The 19,294-nt window shown below is 43.8% G+C and overlaps 1 protein-coding gene across 1 annotated transcript in view; it reads left to right on the forward strand.

Moving 5' to 3' along the window:
- The window catches only part of gpc3 (glypican 3), a 139,888-nt gene that overhangs the window by 14,423 nt on the left and 106,171 nt on the right, over positions 1-19,294 (forward strand). The gene's annotated exons all lie outside the window — the stretch shown is intronic.

Genomic DNA, 19,294 nt, shown 5'->3' on the forward strand with positions numbered 1-19,294 from the left:
AAAAAAACCCACAACTGTATAGCACTGAGCACTTGACCCGATTTTAATGTTGCGGCTATGTGTTAGCTTTCAGAGTATATACAGCTAAATGGAGTCCACTTTTAGATCAGATTGTTTAGCTAACTATAATTGTACATCACCAACACAACTTCAGCTGTCAAAGATACACAACGTGGGTCCATATGTTGTGCTCGAATACTTTTGTTTCTGTTTTAAAGGGCTCATAATGTGCACACCCAAGAAGTACCGATGGTCTATATTGTCTATTAAAACTTGAACCCCTTTGGTGTAATTCATATTAACAGAGAAAAAAGGCTTTTCCTGTTCAGCAAGCCAGTCCTACGGTTACTACATGTACCAGCAAGCTTTACGTGAGGACGCATCCGTCTTGATGAGCCGCTACAGCCATAATGCTTTTGTAACGGACTGTTTCAATATTTCACTATGTGCTTCTATATGTGAACTGTGATGTCCCATCTTAGTTGCCATTGGGGATACATTTTTGAGGGGGGGGATTTCCGTTTTATTTTTTGGCTGTTTGAAGTTAGAAGAATCTACTACTATTTTTGGCTGCTCCCGTTAGGGGTCGCCACACCGGATCATCCGTTTCAATTTCTTCCTGTCCTCTGCATCTTCCTTTGTCACAACAGCCACCTGCACGTCCTCCCTCGCCACATCCATAAACCTTCTGTTTGGCCTTCCTTTGTTTCCTATTCCCTGGCAGCTCCATATTCAGCCTCCTTCCCCCAATATACCCAGCATCTCTCCTCCACACATGTCCAAGCCATCTCAGTCTTGCCTCTCTTGCTTTGTTTCCAAACCGTTCAACCTGAGCTGTCCCTCTAATATCCTCATTCCTAGTCCTGTCCTTCTTTGTCACTCCCAATGAAAATCTTAGCATCCTCAACTCTGCCACCTCCAGCTCCGCCTCCTGTCTCTTCGTCAGTGCCACTGCCCCCAAACCATATAACATAGCTGTACTCACCACCATCTTGCTGGTACCCTTCTATCGCAAATCACTCATGACACTCTTCTCCACCCACTCAGCCCTGCCTGCACTCTCATCTTCACCTCTCTGCTGCACTCCCCTTTACTTTGGACAGTTGACCCCAAGTATTTAAACTCATCCATCTTCATCACCTTTATTCCTTGCATGCTCACCATTCCACTGTCCTCCCTCTCATTCATTCATATGTATTCCATCTTGCTCCTACTGACTTTCATTCCTCTTCTCTCTAGTGCATACCTCCACCTCTTCAGACTCTCCTCAGCCTGCACCCTACTCTCGCTACAGATCACAACGTCATCCGCAAACATCATAGTCCACGGAGACTCCTGCCTGATCTCATCCGTCAACCTGTCCATCACCATTGCAAACAAGAAAGGGCTCAGAGTTGATCCTTGATATAATCCCACCTCCACCTTGAACCCATCTGCCATTCCAACTGCAAACCTCACCATTGTCACACTTCCGTCACACTTATCCTAAACCACTCCTACATACTTCTCTGCAACGTCCGACCTCCTCATACAATACCACACCTCCTCTCTCAGCACCCTGTCATATGCTTTCTCTAAATCCACAAAGACACAATGTAACTCCTTCTGGCCTTCTCTATACTTCTCAATCAACATTCTCAAAGCAAACATCGCATCTGTAGTGCTCTTTCTTGGCATGAAACCATACTGCTGCTCGCTAATCATCACCTCTCCTCTTAACCTGGCTTCTATTACTCTTTCCCATATCTTCATGCTGTGGCTGATCAACTTAAACTTTAACTTGTTTGAAGTTAGAAGAATAAAAAAGGAAAATCCCCCAAAACATGCTCTTCCCTACGACAACTCAGATGGGATACCATGCCTCGCATATAGAAGCACACAGTGAAACATAGAACAGTCTGTTATTCCCAAACACACACTCTCTCTCTCCTATAGTTTATTTTTTTCATCTTTTTTCTCTCCTATAGTTTCTTCGTTTATGACGTCATTTGATGTGTTATCCTTAGGCGATTCTAATAGAGATGATTTTTGCTATGGACTATGTCTATGGTCTATGGAGTGAGTTTGGTCAAGCAAAAGCTTAACATTTACTTTCAGTTTTAGCTATCTAGGCACTTGAAAAATTAAAGTTTAGTAGACATCTAAATCTTAGCCTAAATAGTCACTACTACAACAAAAGCAATTAAAAATATTCTAGCACAACATATGGCCACACGTTGTGTATCTTAGACAATTATGTAATAGTTAAACGGCTTGGTCTAAAAGCGGGCTATGTTTAGCGGAATACATTCTGAGCTAGATGAGCGCTAACGCGTAGCCACCATACTGAAATCAGGTCTTGCACTCAGGGGGATGCCTTGGATTTTCAAACAGTTGTGTGTGTGTAACGAATTCGGGGCAGCTGGGAAACGCCACATCCGGGACGCTGCATGTGACACTCTAAAATCAAGTCAACAAACGCAGCTTTTCATTGTAATCAATTTCACATATTTGATTTTAGCCGTCCTCCTACTCACATTCTCAACGGATCAATGTTCAGGTGATGATTTCACTCTTTCTTCGTTTTTTTTTTTTTGCCTGTTCTTGTCAGAAACAGTCTCTCACAGATCACTGATCGGTAGTAGTTACAATCAACTCTGAGTTATACAACTCTGAGTTCATTCTCAGACCCCAAAGGATTTTAGCCGAGACATACTTTCAGGTTTATTTGACTTGAAAGCTTTAGCACACAGTGCAATGAAATGCGTATTTGTTGTTGTACCCAACAATGGAATTGAATATTTAGATATGGAGAAAGTTAACAGTGTAAGATAAAGGTACGATATTGGTTTAAGGTGACATTTAAAGGCAAAATGTAAAAGAAAATAAGGATGAACTATACAAGGTAACAATCTGTCCATATCGTATGTTCAAAGTGTGCATTCACATCTGCAATTATATGATTTCACTGAGGCATAATGAGAAGTGCAACTGACAATGAAGCAGCAGCAGAATAATATCAGCACAATACAATACAATACAATACAACACAGATCTGGGTCATGTAGTACATATAACCAGGTACCATAGTATTTTGTTGGCCTCGAAGTCCCTGAGCTGCAACAGCAAAGACCATTAATAAGGCGTGATTATTGCTTTGCTATTCCTCTCATTAACTACTGAAAAGGGATGGAAAATAATTAAAAATCAAGGTCTATGAATGTCTGAGACGGTTTGGAAACTCTCATGTTTTGAGATTCATGATTACATCGAATCTAATCCTGAAGAACTGGTTATTAATAAACCATGCCATAATCCCTTCTTATGAAATGCCCTCCTGACAGCCAAGAAGAATACAACTTCAAATCATCCACTTTGCAGCCAACCAAGCAACAGTTGCTGTGATATATGCATTTCACTTTTAATTTGGAGCTTTTGTTATCAGGCCATGCAGGGCTTTTCAACCAGACGCAGTGGCTCTGTTTACCGTCTCATAGTGTTTGACTTGAAGTGGGACGTGTGGGCCCACAGGACTGAACTTTAGAGAGGATACACTCATCAGTTGAGAAACACAACGCCATCCTGACATGCCAATTAAAACTTGATGTGTAATGGGGACCAAGGGGTTTGCTTGACTTGGTTGGCGCACACTAACTATGTTAGAGACTGCCGCTGTGGTTTGGCTGCACTTTCCTAGAAGGGGTTCAATACTAATTGCTTTAGCATAGGGCTCCAATGAACTCCCCATACAGCCTACAGACTGAAATCCCTTTAACATCCTGGTCTTATCTGGTTCTCGCTAGTTCATTTTCATACTCTCTCTGTGTCTCTTTCTGTGTCTCTCTCTAGCTCTCGCTCTCTCTCTCTCGCGCTCTGTCTCTCTCTGTCTCTCTCTCTACTTTTTCTCTCCAGCTTACTTTCTGTCTCCCTCCCTCGCTTTCACTCTCTCTCTCTCTCTGCCTCTCTGCCTCTCTGCCTCTGTCTCTGTCTCTGTCTGTCTGTCTATCTCTTTCCCTTTCTCCGTCTCTCTACTTTTTTCTCGCCAGCTTACTTTCTGTCTCCCTCCCTCGCTTTCACTCTCTCTCTCTCTCTGCCTCTCTGCCTCTCTGTCTCTTTCTCTGTCTGTCTCCCTCCTTTTTTCTCTCCAGCTTACTTTCTGTCTCCCTCCCTCGCTTTCTCTCCCTCTCCCTCTCTCTTTCTCTCTCTCTCTTTCTCACTCTCATTTCTGTTGGGAATTGAGTACATGCCTTGTTTGCAATCTTCTTTGCTCCTCTCTGTCTCTTATATTCTTCAGTACTCACTTCTGCCAGAGATCAAAGGGCTTCCCCTCTGTACTCCTCTATCTCCGATCTCCAAGCACTCTCTCTATCCCCGCACCCATTCCTCCTCCTATCTCCACCTGCCCCTCTCCTTTTTCCCAAGCTTCACACAACACCAGAGGTTTTACCCTTTTGAAGTCAACTTTGCCAAACAATAGAAAAAAAAGTAATGGCTCTCGCTCTCTCTGGTTTTTTCTTCTTTTTCTTTTCCTCTATGCAATAACATGACAGGCTGCTTTAACATTAGGCCTCTCCTTGAGATCAATACCAGGAAATAGGCATGGCATTAGGAATTTCTAATGATGCACAGCTCTTGCGCAGAATGTTTAAAATGCTATTTGACAATCTAATGAGCCTTAGCCCTGTGCTCTTTACAGTAAAGCGATGAAAGACATCAGAGAAATACATTATCAATAAGATGGAGCATCATATTCGTGGCAGACCAGTAGATCTCATTTTGATTCACATTAGCCAGATCATAACACTGTTCCCTCACTTTCAGCGATTGCCTTTCACTGAGTGGTGTGATGTTGTCAATTTAGTTCGGAAATGAGAATCTCTCAACCTATGCAGGAGACTCATCTTCATATCTAATCTTTTTGAAATGGGAGGCCGATTTTGTGTATGCTTGGAATTTAATTTAGTATCATATGAAGGGAGATATCTCTAATGAGTGTTTTAGTATGAGATGCTGCAAGTCTCTTAGCAGTCCTAGAGATAATTTGATATGTTATTTTCCTTGCAGTGGAGTGTACTGAGTAAATGCCAGGGGAGATCAGGGTGCTAAGTTGGTCAGTTATATTAAAAAGCTCATCTTTGGGCATACTCTGCGGCAGGGCTGGCTAAGGTAAAGAAAATGCACTTGTAATACCATGAGCTTGAGTTCATTGTATAAGATGTATTGCAAGCCATCCACTTTCCCTTTCTCTCCACTCTATTTGCATTGAGTATTATCACTTACGCATTCAAAGTTTAAAAAAAGTTTAAAAAAGTGGGTGTGTATATCCGTATATTTGTGTCCATTTGAGTAAATAACTGTCCCTAATTGCTGTCATATCCCCCAGCATCAGAGCTACAGCAGGGAGTGTGTACCAAAGACTAAAATCACCAGTGCAAGTACAATAACACAAAAAAGTCTTTTTAAAAGAGTAATCTATAAAAGATTTCAGAAGCATTGGATTACAGTTTTATTCACAGAATCTGTCTCTCACTAAACAGCTTGGATTAAACCATTTAAGCTGCAGGAGGGCTCGGCGTACATTTTGCTGTGTGCCGCTTGTGTAAATCAGCACCTCCCTGTCTTGGTTGCAGAGCTACAGAAGCACATGGACCACGCTGTCTCCTCAGTTTCATCACACCCTATTGCCTCCCTGCATCCGAGTGGAAAAACCAGCATCCTGAGGGCACATGAAGAACAGTAATCTCTCAGAGGGGAGTCACACAGAAGGCCAAAGAGGACACCCAATTAATAAACATGAGGGGAATAGATTGGTTTGATTTCTTATACGGTCAAGTATGCGGGAAAATATATGGGGAGGCAAGTTGTGCGGTGCGGGTGTGGAGAATATCAGTCTCTCTGATATCTTCTTATTTCCCTCCTTTGAAAAAAAAAACTGGGACAGGCAGCCCAGAGCCCCTGGAATGACTCAATGAGTCCATAGAAGGCTGGCTCAGTGGGGTGTTCAAAAACAGCTCTGACTTGGACTACTTTCAGGTGGCATGAAGGCTATCTGTATGTGGGTTCACTCTGCTGCTAGGCAGGGGCGCTCTCCACTTTGCTCTCAACTCACAGGGGCAATGCTCTGTAAATGATAGCTAGTTATGAAGGGAACTTTGAGCAGGCTTTAAAGGATGCTCATATCTTTTTATCAAACACAAATACACTGGGCAACTTGGGGTGTGTGACTGAACAAATATGCTGAGCATCTGCGAGGATGCACATATTATCACTATCACAATGACAAGACCACATCATAATTCAGTTGTTCACTGTTCACACTGAACAAAGGAATGACTCCATCTTTTGTGTCCTTGAAAGCTTCATACCTCACTCCTAGCGGGCCAACAAATTAGCATCTCATTAACAGTCTAAAAAAATGCTATTGACTTCCTTCCTTCTTCTAGATGGCTTTTAATTACTCTAAGTGTATTAGGAATTAGAAAAGCAGCCCCCCCTTGGCCCCTTGCGGAGGTGGGCGTCGACCTTGAGAAAGAGTTTGTCCTCGTTCGTCTTCGATAGTGCTGAATGGACGTTTGCTGTGGCGTTAACCCAAATGAGATGTGGCAGAAAGTGGATGATTCTGGAACGAGCTGCCTGTCGAACAATCAAAGGTGGAGCTCGCTGCCCTCCACATCCATCCCCTGTCTCCTGCTTGTTAGCCAGCTGCTTGGTCGTAAGTCCTCCAGTCGTCTGGCTCGGGCAGGCCTTCCCCTTGTTCCCCCCATCATCTACTCTCCTGTAACAATCCCCTGCCTCCCGCTCTCCAACAGAGTCATTTAGTCTTCTGGGGAAGTTTCCTTCAGTAATCCAATAAGGGTGAAGAGTAGTGCGGTGCACGCCCACTGTGAGATGTCTGAAGTTGTTTACTTGCTGCCCAAGGCTAATCTAATGACTTAATGATGGGTAGAGGCAGTTGTGCTATATCCAATGGGCTTCTTCGAGCATCGTTTACTAAACATGATGAGATACACCAGCCATTACCACATCTTTCTCCATCACGTTGTAATTAGTTTTTAACTTAATTGCCATGTTTTATTATTATGTCTCACTTATTATTCTGCCTGGAATGAGATTTTCAGGTCTTCTTGAGCACTCTACCGGGTTGGCAAACAGTAGAGCAGCTTGTTACTTAATAAAACAATGTAACTCTATAGGAGCACTCGGGTTTCTTGAGGTTCTGTGGTTTGTCTGGCGGGAAGCTGGAGACATGATGGTACTCTCATTGCACAAGGGAGGGGATAGTGTGTTTTCAGATTGAAAAACATAAAGTTGCATCAGGGCTTGTGAGCCCAGTAGAGACACAACATCAGCTGCAGCTGCAGGCTGATGTATACGTGCAGGCCATCTGGACCCTAACTCATGCTGCCAGTCTCTTTTATGTCAGCATTGCAAAGTTATAATTTTTTTCTCTTTTAAAGCCTGCTCAAAATGTTCATCAATAAGGCTAATATCAGGACTGAGAAATAAAAATAAGGAATATACACTGATGAGCCAAAACATTGTGACCACTCCCAGGTGAACCAAATAACGTTGTTCATCTTCAAACAAGGATACGTGTCAAGATCTGGGTAGATCAGATGGTAAGCAAATTCTCGTAGTCAACATGTTTGATGCAGGAAAAATGAGCAGGAGTAAAGATCTGAGCAACTTTGACAACGGCCAAATTGTTATGGCCAGATGACTGGGTCAGTTCATCTCTGAAACGGCCAGGCTTGTGGGGTGTTCCTGTTCAGCAGTGGTGAGTACCTACTGACAGTGGTCAGAGGAGGGAAAAACCACAAACTGGTGACAGGGTGTTTGACGCCCAAGGCTCATTGATGTGCAAGGGTAACAAAGGCTATCCCGTCTGGTCTTAACCAACAGAGGGTCTAGTGTGGCACAAGTCACAAAAAAATTGAATGATAGTTATGGGAGGAATGTGTCACAGCACACAGCGCATTTCACCCTGCTGTGTATGGGACTGCATAGCCGCAGACCAGTTAGAGTGCTCATGATGATCTCTGTCCACCATCAAAAGCACCTACAGTGGGCACGCGAGTGTCAGAACTGGAGGAAGTGTGATGCTCTGGGCAATGTTCTGCTGGGACATCCTGGGTCTGGCCATGGAGGTCAAATTGACACGTGTCATCTACCTAAACATTGCTGCAGACCAGGTTCACCCCTTCGTGGTAATGGTATTATTCCCTGATGGCAGTGGCCTCATATTAGGCAGGTAGTCATAATGTTTTGGCTCATCAGTGTAATTTGCATTTCTGATATGATCTAAAAACATGCCATATGAATGGGACTCTGCCATCAACAGACAAGTGTGTACACTGTTAGCAAGTCTTTTTTTGTCCATTTCGGTCTGTGAAAGTGTCTCCTTCATGTATTTGAAGAGCTAAGTGCAGGATATCAATGAATGACATTGTGGACTTTTGTTTGCTTTGAATGCTTTATGCTGACGTTGATGTGCTTCAGCACATCAGACCAAGGCCAAGTTGTATTTACAACTAATTCTTAGAATTTCTTTTCACTTGTTTAGAGTTCTTGGTGCACAAAACATGACACTTTAAAAATGGATATGTTTGGAGTCAGTGGCGTGCTCAGTCCTCTCTGTAGTTAAGTAATATATTTGTTGGGTGCTCTTTCATCCAAGGTTAGTAGTTTCAGATGAGAAAAAGAGAACAAATCTCTCTGACCAAGGCACCCCGTGTAATTAAAAATGTCTTTATTGAAACTTAGACATATCCAAAAAGGACCTAAAAATGCCCTCGCGTAGTGGCTTGGACCTTCTTCAGGGCATAGTGAAGGCCCAAGCCGCTACGCGTGGGCATTTTTAGGTCCTTTTTGGATATGTCTAAGTTTCAATAAAGACATTTTTAATTACACTGAGTGCCTTGGTCAGAGAGATTTGTTCTCTTTTTCTCATCTGAAACTTTAAAAATGAACTTCCAAATATTTTGCGGTAATTGTCCTGTTACTATGCTAAACATCACAGATCTGGCTCCCTACCTTGATAAAGTAAACACCAAGAACTATTTACAATAATGTTTGACCAGGGTCAGTGTCCATCTAATAAGGGTGATGTGATGGAGCACAGGTTCAGGGCTTATTTGACTGAGGAAACTGTCACTGTGGATATATTAACTGCGCTCATCACTTGCAAACATTTTAGACCAGAAAGAGGGGATGTGGAATGAGTGTGAAATCACCATAGTTGATTTTTAGGGCATCAACCCATTTATTCTACTTTTGGTTCTACTAGAAAAACCTTTTCTTTATACTTACTCATTGTTTAGGCCTCCAGAACCAATCTGCCTTATCTCCCTGAGCTGTATTAAGTTTGCCAGACACTCCTGTCTCCATGGGAGAGCCCAGCATCTCATTCCCAAACAGGTTTCGCAGTACCTTTTAAAGTGCTACTGTTGTCTTGCGCTTTTCACAGAACACGTTTTTAATCAGGGCTCCACCTTTTGATTTGACCACAGTCAAACCCAAATGCAACGGCTGTGTCTCTGCTGATAAAGTGTTGGCCAGTTGGCCCCCTGTGGGGTGGACATTTGCATGCTATTTCAGCTGTGACTCAGGAAATCTTCAATAGCAGAATTATCACCCCAGAAAGAAAAGAGCAAACTCTCCATGACTTCCACTTTAGGGGGCGGGGGGCTGTTCCTGTCAGATATTTTGAACACCATTCTTTGGCAAAAGCAGATTCCTCTGCTAAGATTAATTGTTGGTGCATTACGGTGACAGACTTGGGTAGTGGTATACTGTTTAGCGCCGGTCGTGAATTTGATGTGGGGATGAAGGCGAAATGATGCAAAATAACCTAAAGCTGCTAGTTCATTCTTTTCCCCATTTCCCCTTTGCTTTGCAATTTTTCCTCTTGTTGTGAACTGCACTTTTGTAATCGATAAAGAAAACCATACTTCAAAGCCTCGAGAGGTGCTGACATGATCACTAGGGGTACCATCCCTTAAATAAGTCTTCCTTCCCCATCTGCTGAAACTCCACAGCATATGACAGGGATTTGTATTTTGCTCTTCCCTGACCATAGTCTGACTTTAGCTGTGACAGATCCGGCTTATTAGACTCATTTATTCCAGTTCAGTCTCTGCAGATGGACCAGAATCCGCCATGTGCTTTGGTGTGTCTTTGGCTGCATGTTATTCGCGGAGGGAGCACATGAATTGGGTGAGTCCCCGCGGACAGAGATTGTTCCTCCACCACCTGCACTGGCATGTCCTTGTGCACCATTTGTGACTTAAAATTGTCATCAGGGGTTTCTGGGGACAAGCAAGGCTCTTCGTGTTTGAGCCACATTTTTAATGATGTGCCCCCCTTACATGCATCTCAAGCAGAATTTCATCATAGAGGAAAAACAAACAGTGTGGAGTGCGGATCAAAGTGTCATTTGAAATGCTATCATCAAACAGTGTCGAGGGTACTGACAGCTCCCCCTGGCTCCAGCCAAGAAAAGGCGGCTTTGTTTCTTCACTGTCTGATGACAAGTGCATCAGCAGGGATGGAGAGGAGAGGAAAATGGAAGAGAGGAAGCAAGGGGAGTGGACATAAAAGGGAAGGAGAGGAGGGGAGAGGAAGGGAAAGGAAGGGAAAGGAAGCACAGAGTAAAGAAAAGGTAAAAAATGCACATCGTGGGGATTGCACTGACATGTCCACATCTCTCATTGGGTTAATGGTCTCCTTTAAATGAACATAGGAGACTTTCCATATATCATGGGCGAGTTTTTTTTTTCTTTTTTCAGTTTAATGGATGATACAGAGCTGGCTTTCAGAACGGTCCACAGTTCTCTTTAATCAAAGCCAGTTTTGTGGGCTAAATCAATGCAAATGCATGATCACATTTGAACAACCAAATCTATTACTGAGACACGTTTTAGAAAGTGCACATTTGTCTTTGCGCTAATTCTAATGGAGCCTATACTTAGACGTCAGTTTGTGTTTGTTAATGCCGACTCCAGCACAGATATATTATGTTATATAGATTCAGGGCTTAAACAAGGCTACGCTGTTGAGGTACCATAAAAGTACACAAGTGATGATAAAAATTTCTCCTCTCCCTTTGTGTCAAAGCTCTCATTCCATCAATCCAAAGTTTATTTAGTTTGGGGGGCTATCCAGGTCCTGAAGGTATGTGCTTCAGTCTCAGTTTGTCTTTGTGCAACAACAAGGGAAGTTTGTGACTTGACACAACCGCTACCGAATTCAAGGATTTGTTTGTTAAGGTTTGCAGAAAGAGTCCAAATCTCTACTTGACGCTCTCTCTCAAGACTAGTTTGCGGGATGTGAACCGAGCACAGTTTGCACTGCTGTACAGTATCTTACAGTGTTCCCCGAATAAAGGTTATCTTCATACTTACCAGTCTCTCATTTATCTCTCTCTACTCTTTTCACTGTCGTAGATGTTTATCCACTCACCTCTCGACCCTACCAGCTTGTCCTCTGCCTCTCGCCAGCAGAACACTTATAGTTCAGGGATATGTATTTTTCATTCCTGACCATTAAATATTGAAAAACTTATGCAATGAATGAATTCAGCCATGCAGATATAGCAAGTTAGCATGTCATGTCTTGAGTTAGGGCAGGGCTGATCGTACCTCTTAACATCTCGTGGCTTATTGACAACAACTAACTGGATGCAGCTCAGATTCTGAAGAGGCACAACAGCCAGCAGTTATCGCTCAGCTTGATCTCCTCTTTCATGCAGTATCACACACACACACACTCACACACACACACACATGTATATATATACATATACGTATGCATACACACACACACATAAATATACACACAAACATATGAATATATATACGCACACATGCGCACTCACACACACACACACACACACACACACACACACACACACACACACACACACACACGTTCAACATCCACCGATATCTCTACTCACCAATAGTGAGTAGAAATCTGATCCACTATTTTTGCTGAGCTGTGCAGAGTTAGACCTGTAGTTTAGGGCTGATGGGCAAACCTATTTAGAGCAAATCAGTTTTTGTTTTTTTGTTGTTTTTTTTTTTTACCATTAAATGTACCAAAAGCTTCCATGTGCCAAAAATACAGTAAATCGAGCCATTTTGCTTTCATTTAGGACATTATTCGTGGCTTTTGGTATCATATTTCAATCTTTGGTAAAATCTTCAATACCGATATTCCATTTTAGCCTGATATCGGCCCGACATTGGATACCAGTAACATTATCGGTGCATCCCTAACATACATATTGTATAAATACATATAGATATACTTTGTGGTAACGCCTCTTTGTGTTGTAGCAGTGATCCCAGAGAACACAGTAGTCGTGCTCTTATCTAAAGCACATTGCATTACATCTTCATGTCTAAAATGTAGCGCATAAATAAAGTCTTATCAGCTGAGTGTTGGTCAGACAGAGTTTTGGTTTTTTTTTTTTGTTTTTTTTCTCTCTCAGATTTATCTTCATTAAACAAAAGCGTTGTCACTGCGCTGGCCACAGCCGAGGACCTGGGCATTCTTATTTGAGCAATTAACCCCATGAATTATTGATGAAGCAGGACACTGTGTTAGCCCAGCAGGTGTGCATGAAGAGAGAGAGGGCACTGCGGCCTCAGGGCAACCGAGGTTTGGGTGGCGTAATGACGGCGAAAGAAAGAGAGGGGTGGGGGCTGGGGGTGGAGGAGTCGCACAGCTGTCTGCCTGCATGGCGTGACTGATGATAGGAGAAATGTTTGGGTGGTTGCAGGGCAGCCCAGCCTGTTTCAGACTCCCAGCGGACACTCATCAGTGGAGCACCTCTGCTTTGCAACCCCCCCCCCCCCAATACACACACACACACACACACACACACACACACACACACACACTCCTCCAACACACCCTGGCTGGGCAAGAGACTAAGTGGTGTGATGGAAGGAGCTCTCCGACAAGCTCCATTACTCCTCCTCAGCCAATTCCCCGCTCCCCCACTGTCAGTCGGAGAGGTGGTGGTTGTGAGGGAGGGGAGGGGGCATGCATCGCACCAATCTGTAGAAAGAGGGGTGATCAAGGAGGAGTTATAGAAGAGGAACACACTGGTCTTTGGTCCTTTTCATTTACTGTCTCCCTTGCTGTGCACAAGTTGCAACTGTATGACTCACCTTAATAACGTCATAATGAGCAGAGTGAAAGCCGCTAAATGCACCTCAGCATCCTTGACTCCTTAGCATTCAGATAGAGGTGGGTCTGAGTAGTGTCTCCTCTCCTCCTCCTCCTCAGAGGCGAACTCAGAAAGCGAGACGGAGGAATGGCAGCAAGACGAGAGAGGCAGAACGGGAGGAAAATTAGAAAACGAGAGGGAGAGAGAGAAAGAGAGAGAGGGGGGGGGGGGAGGGAGAGGAGCTGGGGCTGGGACTGGGGCTGGGGCTGGGGAGAACTGTGGCATGGATAAGCCGGACCTTTGTTAGTATCGATTCTCCCGCATTGAGCACCCTTTCATTTATAATTCATCTCTATCTGATGGGTGGGGTTTTGGGGGTGGAGGAGATCTAATTGGCGAGATGTCATGTTTTCCTGTGTTTTCTTCAGCAGTCTTAAGTGTCTTGTTTTGTGTTGGTACTGATTATAATAATCAGCCGGAGAGGTCTAGAAACTTGGTGTGTAGGTAGAGCCTATTATCTTTTACCGTGTCCCGCAGCATCCCTGGGCCGCTCCCGATTCTGTCAGATTCTGTCAGGGCTTACAGAAGCCCTGCCAGGGGCCCACAGTGGTCTCTGCCTTGTGAAGAGGAAGGTGGATGGGGGAGATATTCAGCCCCACTAGTGCACGTCCGCTCCCAAGCAAGTCAGTTTGAACAAGGCTGAGGAGGAGGAGGTGGAGGAGGAGGATGAGGATCGCTCTCCATTAATATTTAAGAAGGTTTCGTCGCTGCCACTGTTTACTTAACAGAACACGGGGCTTCCCTGAAGAGCACGCCACGCGGGGGCTGACACCGTCACCCTGTCACTCACTCCTCTCCTCTCCTCTTTTTTCTAACCCTCTCCCCCCCTCACAAGGGGGTTGTGTTGCTCACCTTGCTCTTTCTGCTGCCTACCCCCCCGACACCCCCCCCCCACCCACCCAGCCATCCATCACATTTCCGTCGTGTAGCTCCCCTACCTGTCAGCCTCTGTTGGGACTGCTGTCATTTTTCATTTGTGCTCCACTTTTTGTCCAAGGTAAACACATGCACTCTCCCCCCACCCTATATTTCCTATGCAGACGTAGCATCGTTGATATCCTCTCTCTCGTTCTGTTTCTCCCCTCCCAGTATGTAAACACACCTGCATGACTGATCCGCGGTGTAGATCTTCATGGCGTGTGACAACACCGGTTATTTGTCACCTTGTAGAGGTGAAGGTAGACAGATGGCTAGTTGTGACTGAACTAAGTCTTTCCACCATTCTGAAAACAACAGGCATTCACCCATAACAGGTCAGGCCACACACACACACACACACACACACACACACACACACACACACACACACACAGACACACATTTTTATAGTACTATGTTATGAGGTCAGGCAGAGTTCAGAAGTTCATGCAGTTTTAATAACTGAGCAGTGGGGTTTTTTTGTATTTTTTTTTCAGTCTAAATTCTCACTGTAGTGTTACTCTTTAGTAGAGTTATGACACGGTTCACACCACTTCCTTAACGTTGAGGCAAGCGCCTTCTGCCAAGGAGGCCTCTCTCGCCCCCAGAGCAAAGAACTCAATAATTGAACAACAGAAAGAAAAAAAAGGGGGGGTGGCCTCTTTATTCTCTCATTCTCTCAGGTCAACCTTTCTTTCTCTCTCTCTCTCTCTCTCTCTCTCTCTCTCTCTCTCTCTCTCTCTCTCTCTCTCTCTCTCTCTCTCTCTCTCTCTCTCTCTCTCTCTCTCTCTCTCTCCCTCCCTCCATCCCGGTATTTGTATTCTATCCCCAGGCTTTCTGATCTCCCCAGTTGAGCGGGATTTGTCACAGGTGTTAGGGGGAAGCTCTCTTTCCCATTATACCACAGAGTCTTATGCTGTCCTGATTTGAACCCAGTTCCAATCTGGCTCTTTTAGGATTGGAAGTGTGAACTGGCTGGATATGCTTGAAAAGAGTGCGTGCTCTTAATGGCTGAGCCCATATCAGGTTGACAGGCAAGACAGCTGTGTGTGTGTGTGTGTGTGTGTGTGTGTGTGTGTGTGTGTGTGTGTGTGTGTGTGTGTGTGTGTGTGTGTGTGTGTGTGTGTGTGTGTGTGTGTGTGTGTGTGTGCGTGCGTGTGATTAATTAAAGAACAAGAGGCTGAGTCCCCCCCCCCGAGCTCGTGCAGATTTCCTCTCATGTCGAGCTGAGTATGTTAGGGCTTAATTTGCACACCTTGTAGCATGCTGTTATTTCTTCTTTACAGTTTTGTTTTCGTTTGATGCTGGGCTGTGTTTTTCGAACTGGGCTTGTTTGCTGAACAAAACAGCACATCCAAATGCATTTTGGAGCTTGTCACGTGTCTGGCTGTGTGCGTATACATGAATAAGTTGGTACCAAGGTTGATTTTGGTATATCTTTTCATCACTCTCTCTCTCTCTCTCTCTCTCTCTCTCTCTCTCTCTCTCTCTCTCTCTCTCTCTCTCTCTCTCTCTCTCTCTCTCTCTCTCTCTCTCTCTCTCGCTCTCTCTCCCCCTCGTTTTTATTCGGCCAATTTCTTTCTCTTTTTTTCTGTCCCTCACTTAGTCATGCACGCACATCTGCACAGACTCATGCAGGCACATACACTCATGTACCAGTAAACGTTGGTACCATTAACCTAGCATGACAGAACTTAGCAAACCGTAAATGCTCTGTTTTTGTTGAAAGAGGGATAATTTTTTCCCCTGCTTTATGCAAAGGTTTGTCTCAGCCCTGTTTTCAAAAATCAAGAATAATGGTTGATTTTAAGCATTACTTTGCAAATAGAAAGCAGCACAGATGGCCTTTTCAAAATATGTGTTATGAAAATATATGCAATTTAACCTCGCTGCCGTTTTAACAGCAGTCAGGCTGGGCATTAAAAGTAAATCTGGCCATGGCATAATCGTGAACAGTTTGAGCTGTCTTCCCCAAGTGTCCTTTGACAGTGTTGAGAATCCCTGGCTGTAAGTATATGTTCTTGTCAGTTGCTTTGGATAGGAGTATTCATAAAGTGACTGAAATAAGAAATGTAATGAATTAAGGCATGGTGGGCAATCAAAGGATGTGTGTATGTCGGGTTACAGTCCACTCAGTCTCAAAACCGCCACTTGATTTCACTGATTAGCACCCCTTCAACCACAGAGGGAGGACGTTATTAGTCAAAACAACAAGTGGTGTTGCATGTGATTAAAATAAAAAGATGCATAAATACTCTGGAAAAGTGACAAGCTACCATTAACTAATAATTTGTCAACTGAACTTATCATAAAGTTCCCAAGCTGCATGGTGACCCAGCGGTTAGCACTGTTGCCTCACAGCAAGAAGGTCCTGGGTTCGAACCCCAGGCCATCCCATGTCTGTGTGGAGTTTGTATGTTCTCCCCGTGTACTCCGGTTTCCTCCCACCATCAAAAAGACATGCATGCTAGGGTTAACACTCCTGTCTGTGCCCCTGACCAAGGTAATGGAAAGAAGAACTAGAGTTGGTCCCTGGGCGTGGGTTGCAGTGTAGCGAATTTAGGGGGCAGCTCGATAACCGCCGCAGCTCGGGAACCACCACACCCGGGATACGAACCTAGGTCTCCCGCACCACGGGCAACAACTTTAACCAGTCGACTAAAGTGTCCAATTTAACCCATCCTATTGTGTATTGCTCCTATACAATAGGATGGGTTATACGCAGAGAACAAATTCATCTAAGAATACAATTTGTTGTAAGAATACAATGTCATATAAAGTGGCTTTCATTTATTTATTTGACTGAGGGATGCTGGCTCCTACAACCTATTCAGGCATTCAATAGGTTGGCCACAATATTTCTGGATACAAATTTAATATTTGTGTCATTTCTTGCGATTAACTATAACCGGCGACTTCGTTTTCATTACAAATCTGATTGTATTTTTTATAAGGAGGGAGGCCACATTTTGATGAGACAACAAAGTAGACACCAATGCAGACACACACACACACACACACACACACACACACACACACACACACACACACACACACACACACACACACACACACACACACACACACACACACACACACACACACACACACACACACACACACAGACTGCACAGTACTAACAGCCGATAGGAACCCCGGGGGAGGCGTTCAGTTTAACCACAGAGCGGCAACTAAGCTCAGTGGAGCAGCAGTGGCTGGATCCCCTTCCTATGCTCTGCAGCTAGTTTCTATGGTTGGAGGGTACAAGTCAAATTGTCAATATAAGTCTAATTACTGTGTTGTTGACCTTCAAAACAAACCAGGGCAGTAATTGCATGGCGGCTGTAAGTCCAAGTCAAGGGGCTAATGAGAAGCAAGGCCTTACGAGTGGAAGGGTGCCAGTTTGAATCTCTGGGCTTTGTCGTAAAAGGTGGGAGGGAGAAGTTAGCATGAGTGAGCCTCTCCTCTCTGCAAGAGTGCCTCTGAGGAAGGCTCTTAACTCAATGGTTAATAGAAGATGGTAGTTGTGCTGGAAAATCTTCCACTTGCTTCTTTGTGTAAATGAGTGAAATGCAAAGCAAGGTGAAGGTGGGGAACAACATGCTCTGTTCAGCCAACTTTTCCTGGATAAAAGGAGAAGGAGGTAAAACTGGACAAGGTGAGCCTGATAACTCTATGCAGCTTTACATCAAACCAGGGGAATAAGTGCAGCAGATGAAAAGGATAGGTTTTAGAATAATTGTGTTGTTGAGTATCACTGTTGTGTGATTTGTCTGGTAAAAACCTTTGTTGATGTCAGTTTAACGAAGCAAACATTGAATGGGTAAACATTTTTTCCAGCTCTTTGTTGTAGGTCTGAGTTGGAGCGGTATCCCTTTGCATGATAAAGACATACTGCTTGCGTAATGAGCTTACGTTAGGAATGCTGAGCAACTTTTGAAAGAAATTGGGTTTTTTTTCAAGGATCGGGTGCATGTGATCCAGGTCTATGAAACCCATTCTTAACCGCCCAGTTGACAGAATATCTTCTTCAAGGCCTAATGAGGAAGTACTACATTAAGGTTCCCAGTACAGGAGACGAGAGCAGTAAGGAGATGTGACAAAGGGCCAACTTAGCATGATGTGTCGTGGTACTTAGCTCTTTAGCTGTCTGGATTTTGGTTCATTATATCCTATGACTTAGTTTCCCCCTCAACCTCGTTCCCTACAAAGTGATGCTGGTAGTGATTTTACTCAGACGGCAACTATACTCTCTGCAGGCTGTTCTGTGCACTCCTTCTCCTAAAGCACTGTAATACATAGAGACACACTGTCTTCTATCTGTGGCTCTGTGCCTCTAATTCATACAAGGCATTTTTTTTATTATTTTTTTTGCAGTTTCTTGCTGAATTTTAAAACCTCGTTTCTTTATGAGTGTGTATTTCACATCTGCATGATAACTCATTCTGTAATCCAAAGGAGTTGAATCAAGTGCAACTGGACTTGGTATATATCCGTGACGACGTTTCGCCTCTCATCCGAGAGGCTTCCTCAGTTCGTGCCTTTCTGACAAGACCAAGACTCATTCTGTCTTCCCTGCCTTTTGTGGGCATTTATTCTGACCACATCAATAACGTGAAAATATGCAGTAATTAGTTATCAACAGTATATGTCTGTTTCATCCAATTCTGCAGCCATGCTTTTTATATCAACCCTAATCTGTGAAGCAGCCTTCAAAGTAAGAATGAATTTCAAACTAACAGAATGTTCACACCTAGAGTACTGTCTGATCTTTTACAATTCAAAACAAAGCTTTTGTGTGGCCTTTGAATGTGGCCTGTCCCTGGCTACCTTTCTTTCTCTATGTCCTTCATTCGAAATAATGGGCAGCCTTAGGAACATAGTGAAGTGAAAGGGCGAGAAATGGCATGTAAGAAAATTGCTTTCTCTCCAAATTATTTCTGAAAAAAGTAATTTTAAAGCGATATATTCCACCGACTTACATCCCTTTGGGGTATCCGAATAACTCTGTTGCTAATATTAAAGTAAAGCAGAGTGCATGAAGGACAAACTATGGATCACGTTTGTGGAGAATGGTGTAAACTTTCTTTCCTGTCAGCGGCCTTATGAACATCTGTCATCATGGTTGTCTTCTCTTTTTTTTTTTGGATTTTCCCCCTT

Source organism: Lampris incognitus, chromosome 1 (genome assembly GCF_029633865.1).
Source record: "Lampris incognitus isolate fLamInc1 chromosome 1, fLamInc1.hap2, whole genome shotgun sequence".
NCBI lineage: Eukaryota > Metazoa > Chordata > Actinopteri > Lampriformes > Lampridae > Lampris > Lampris incognitus.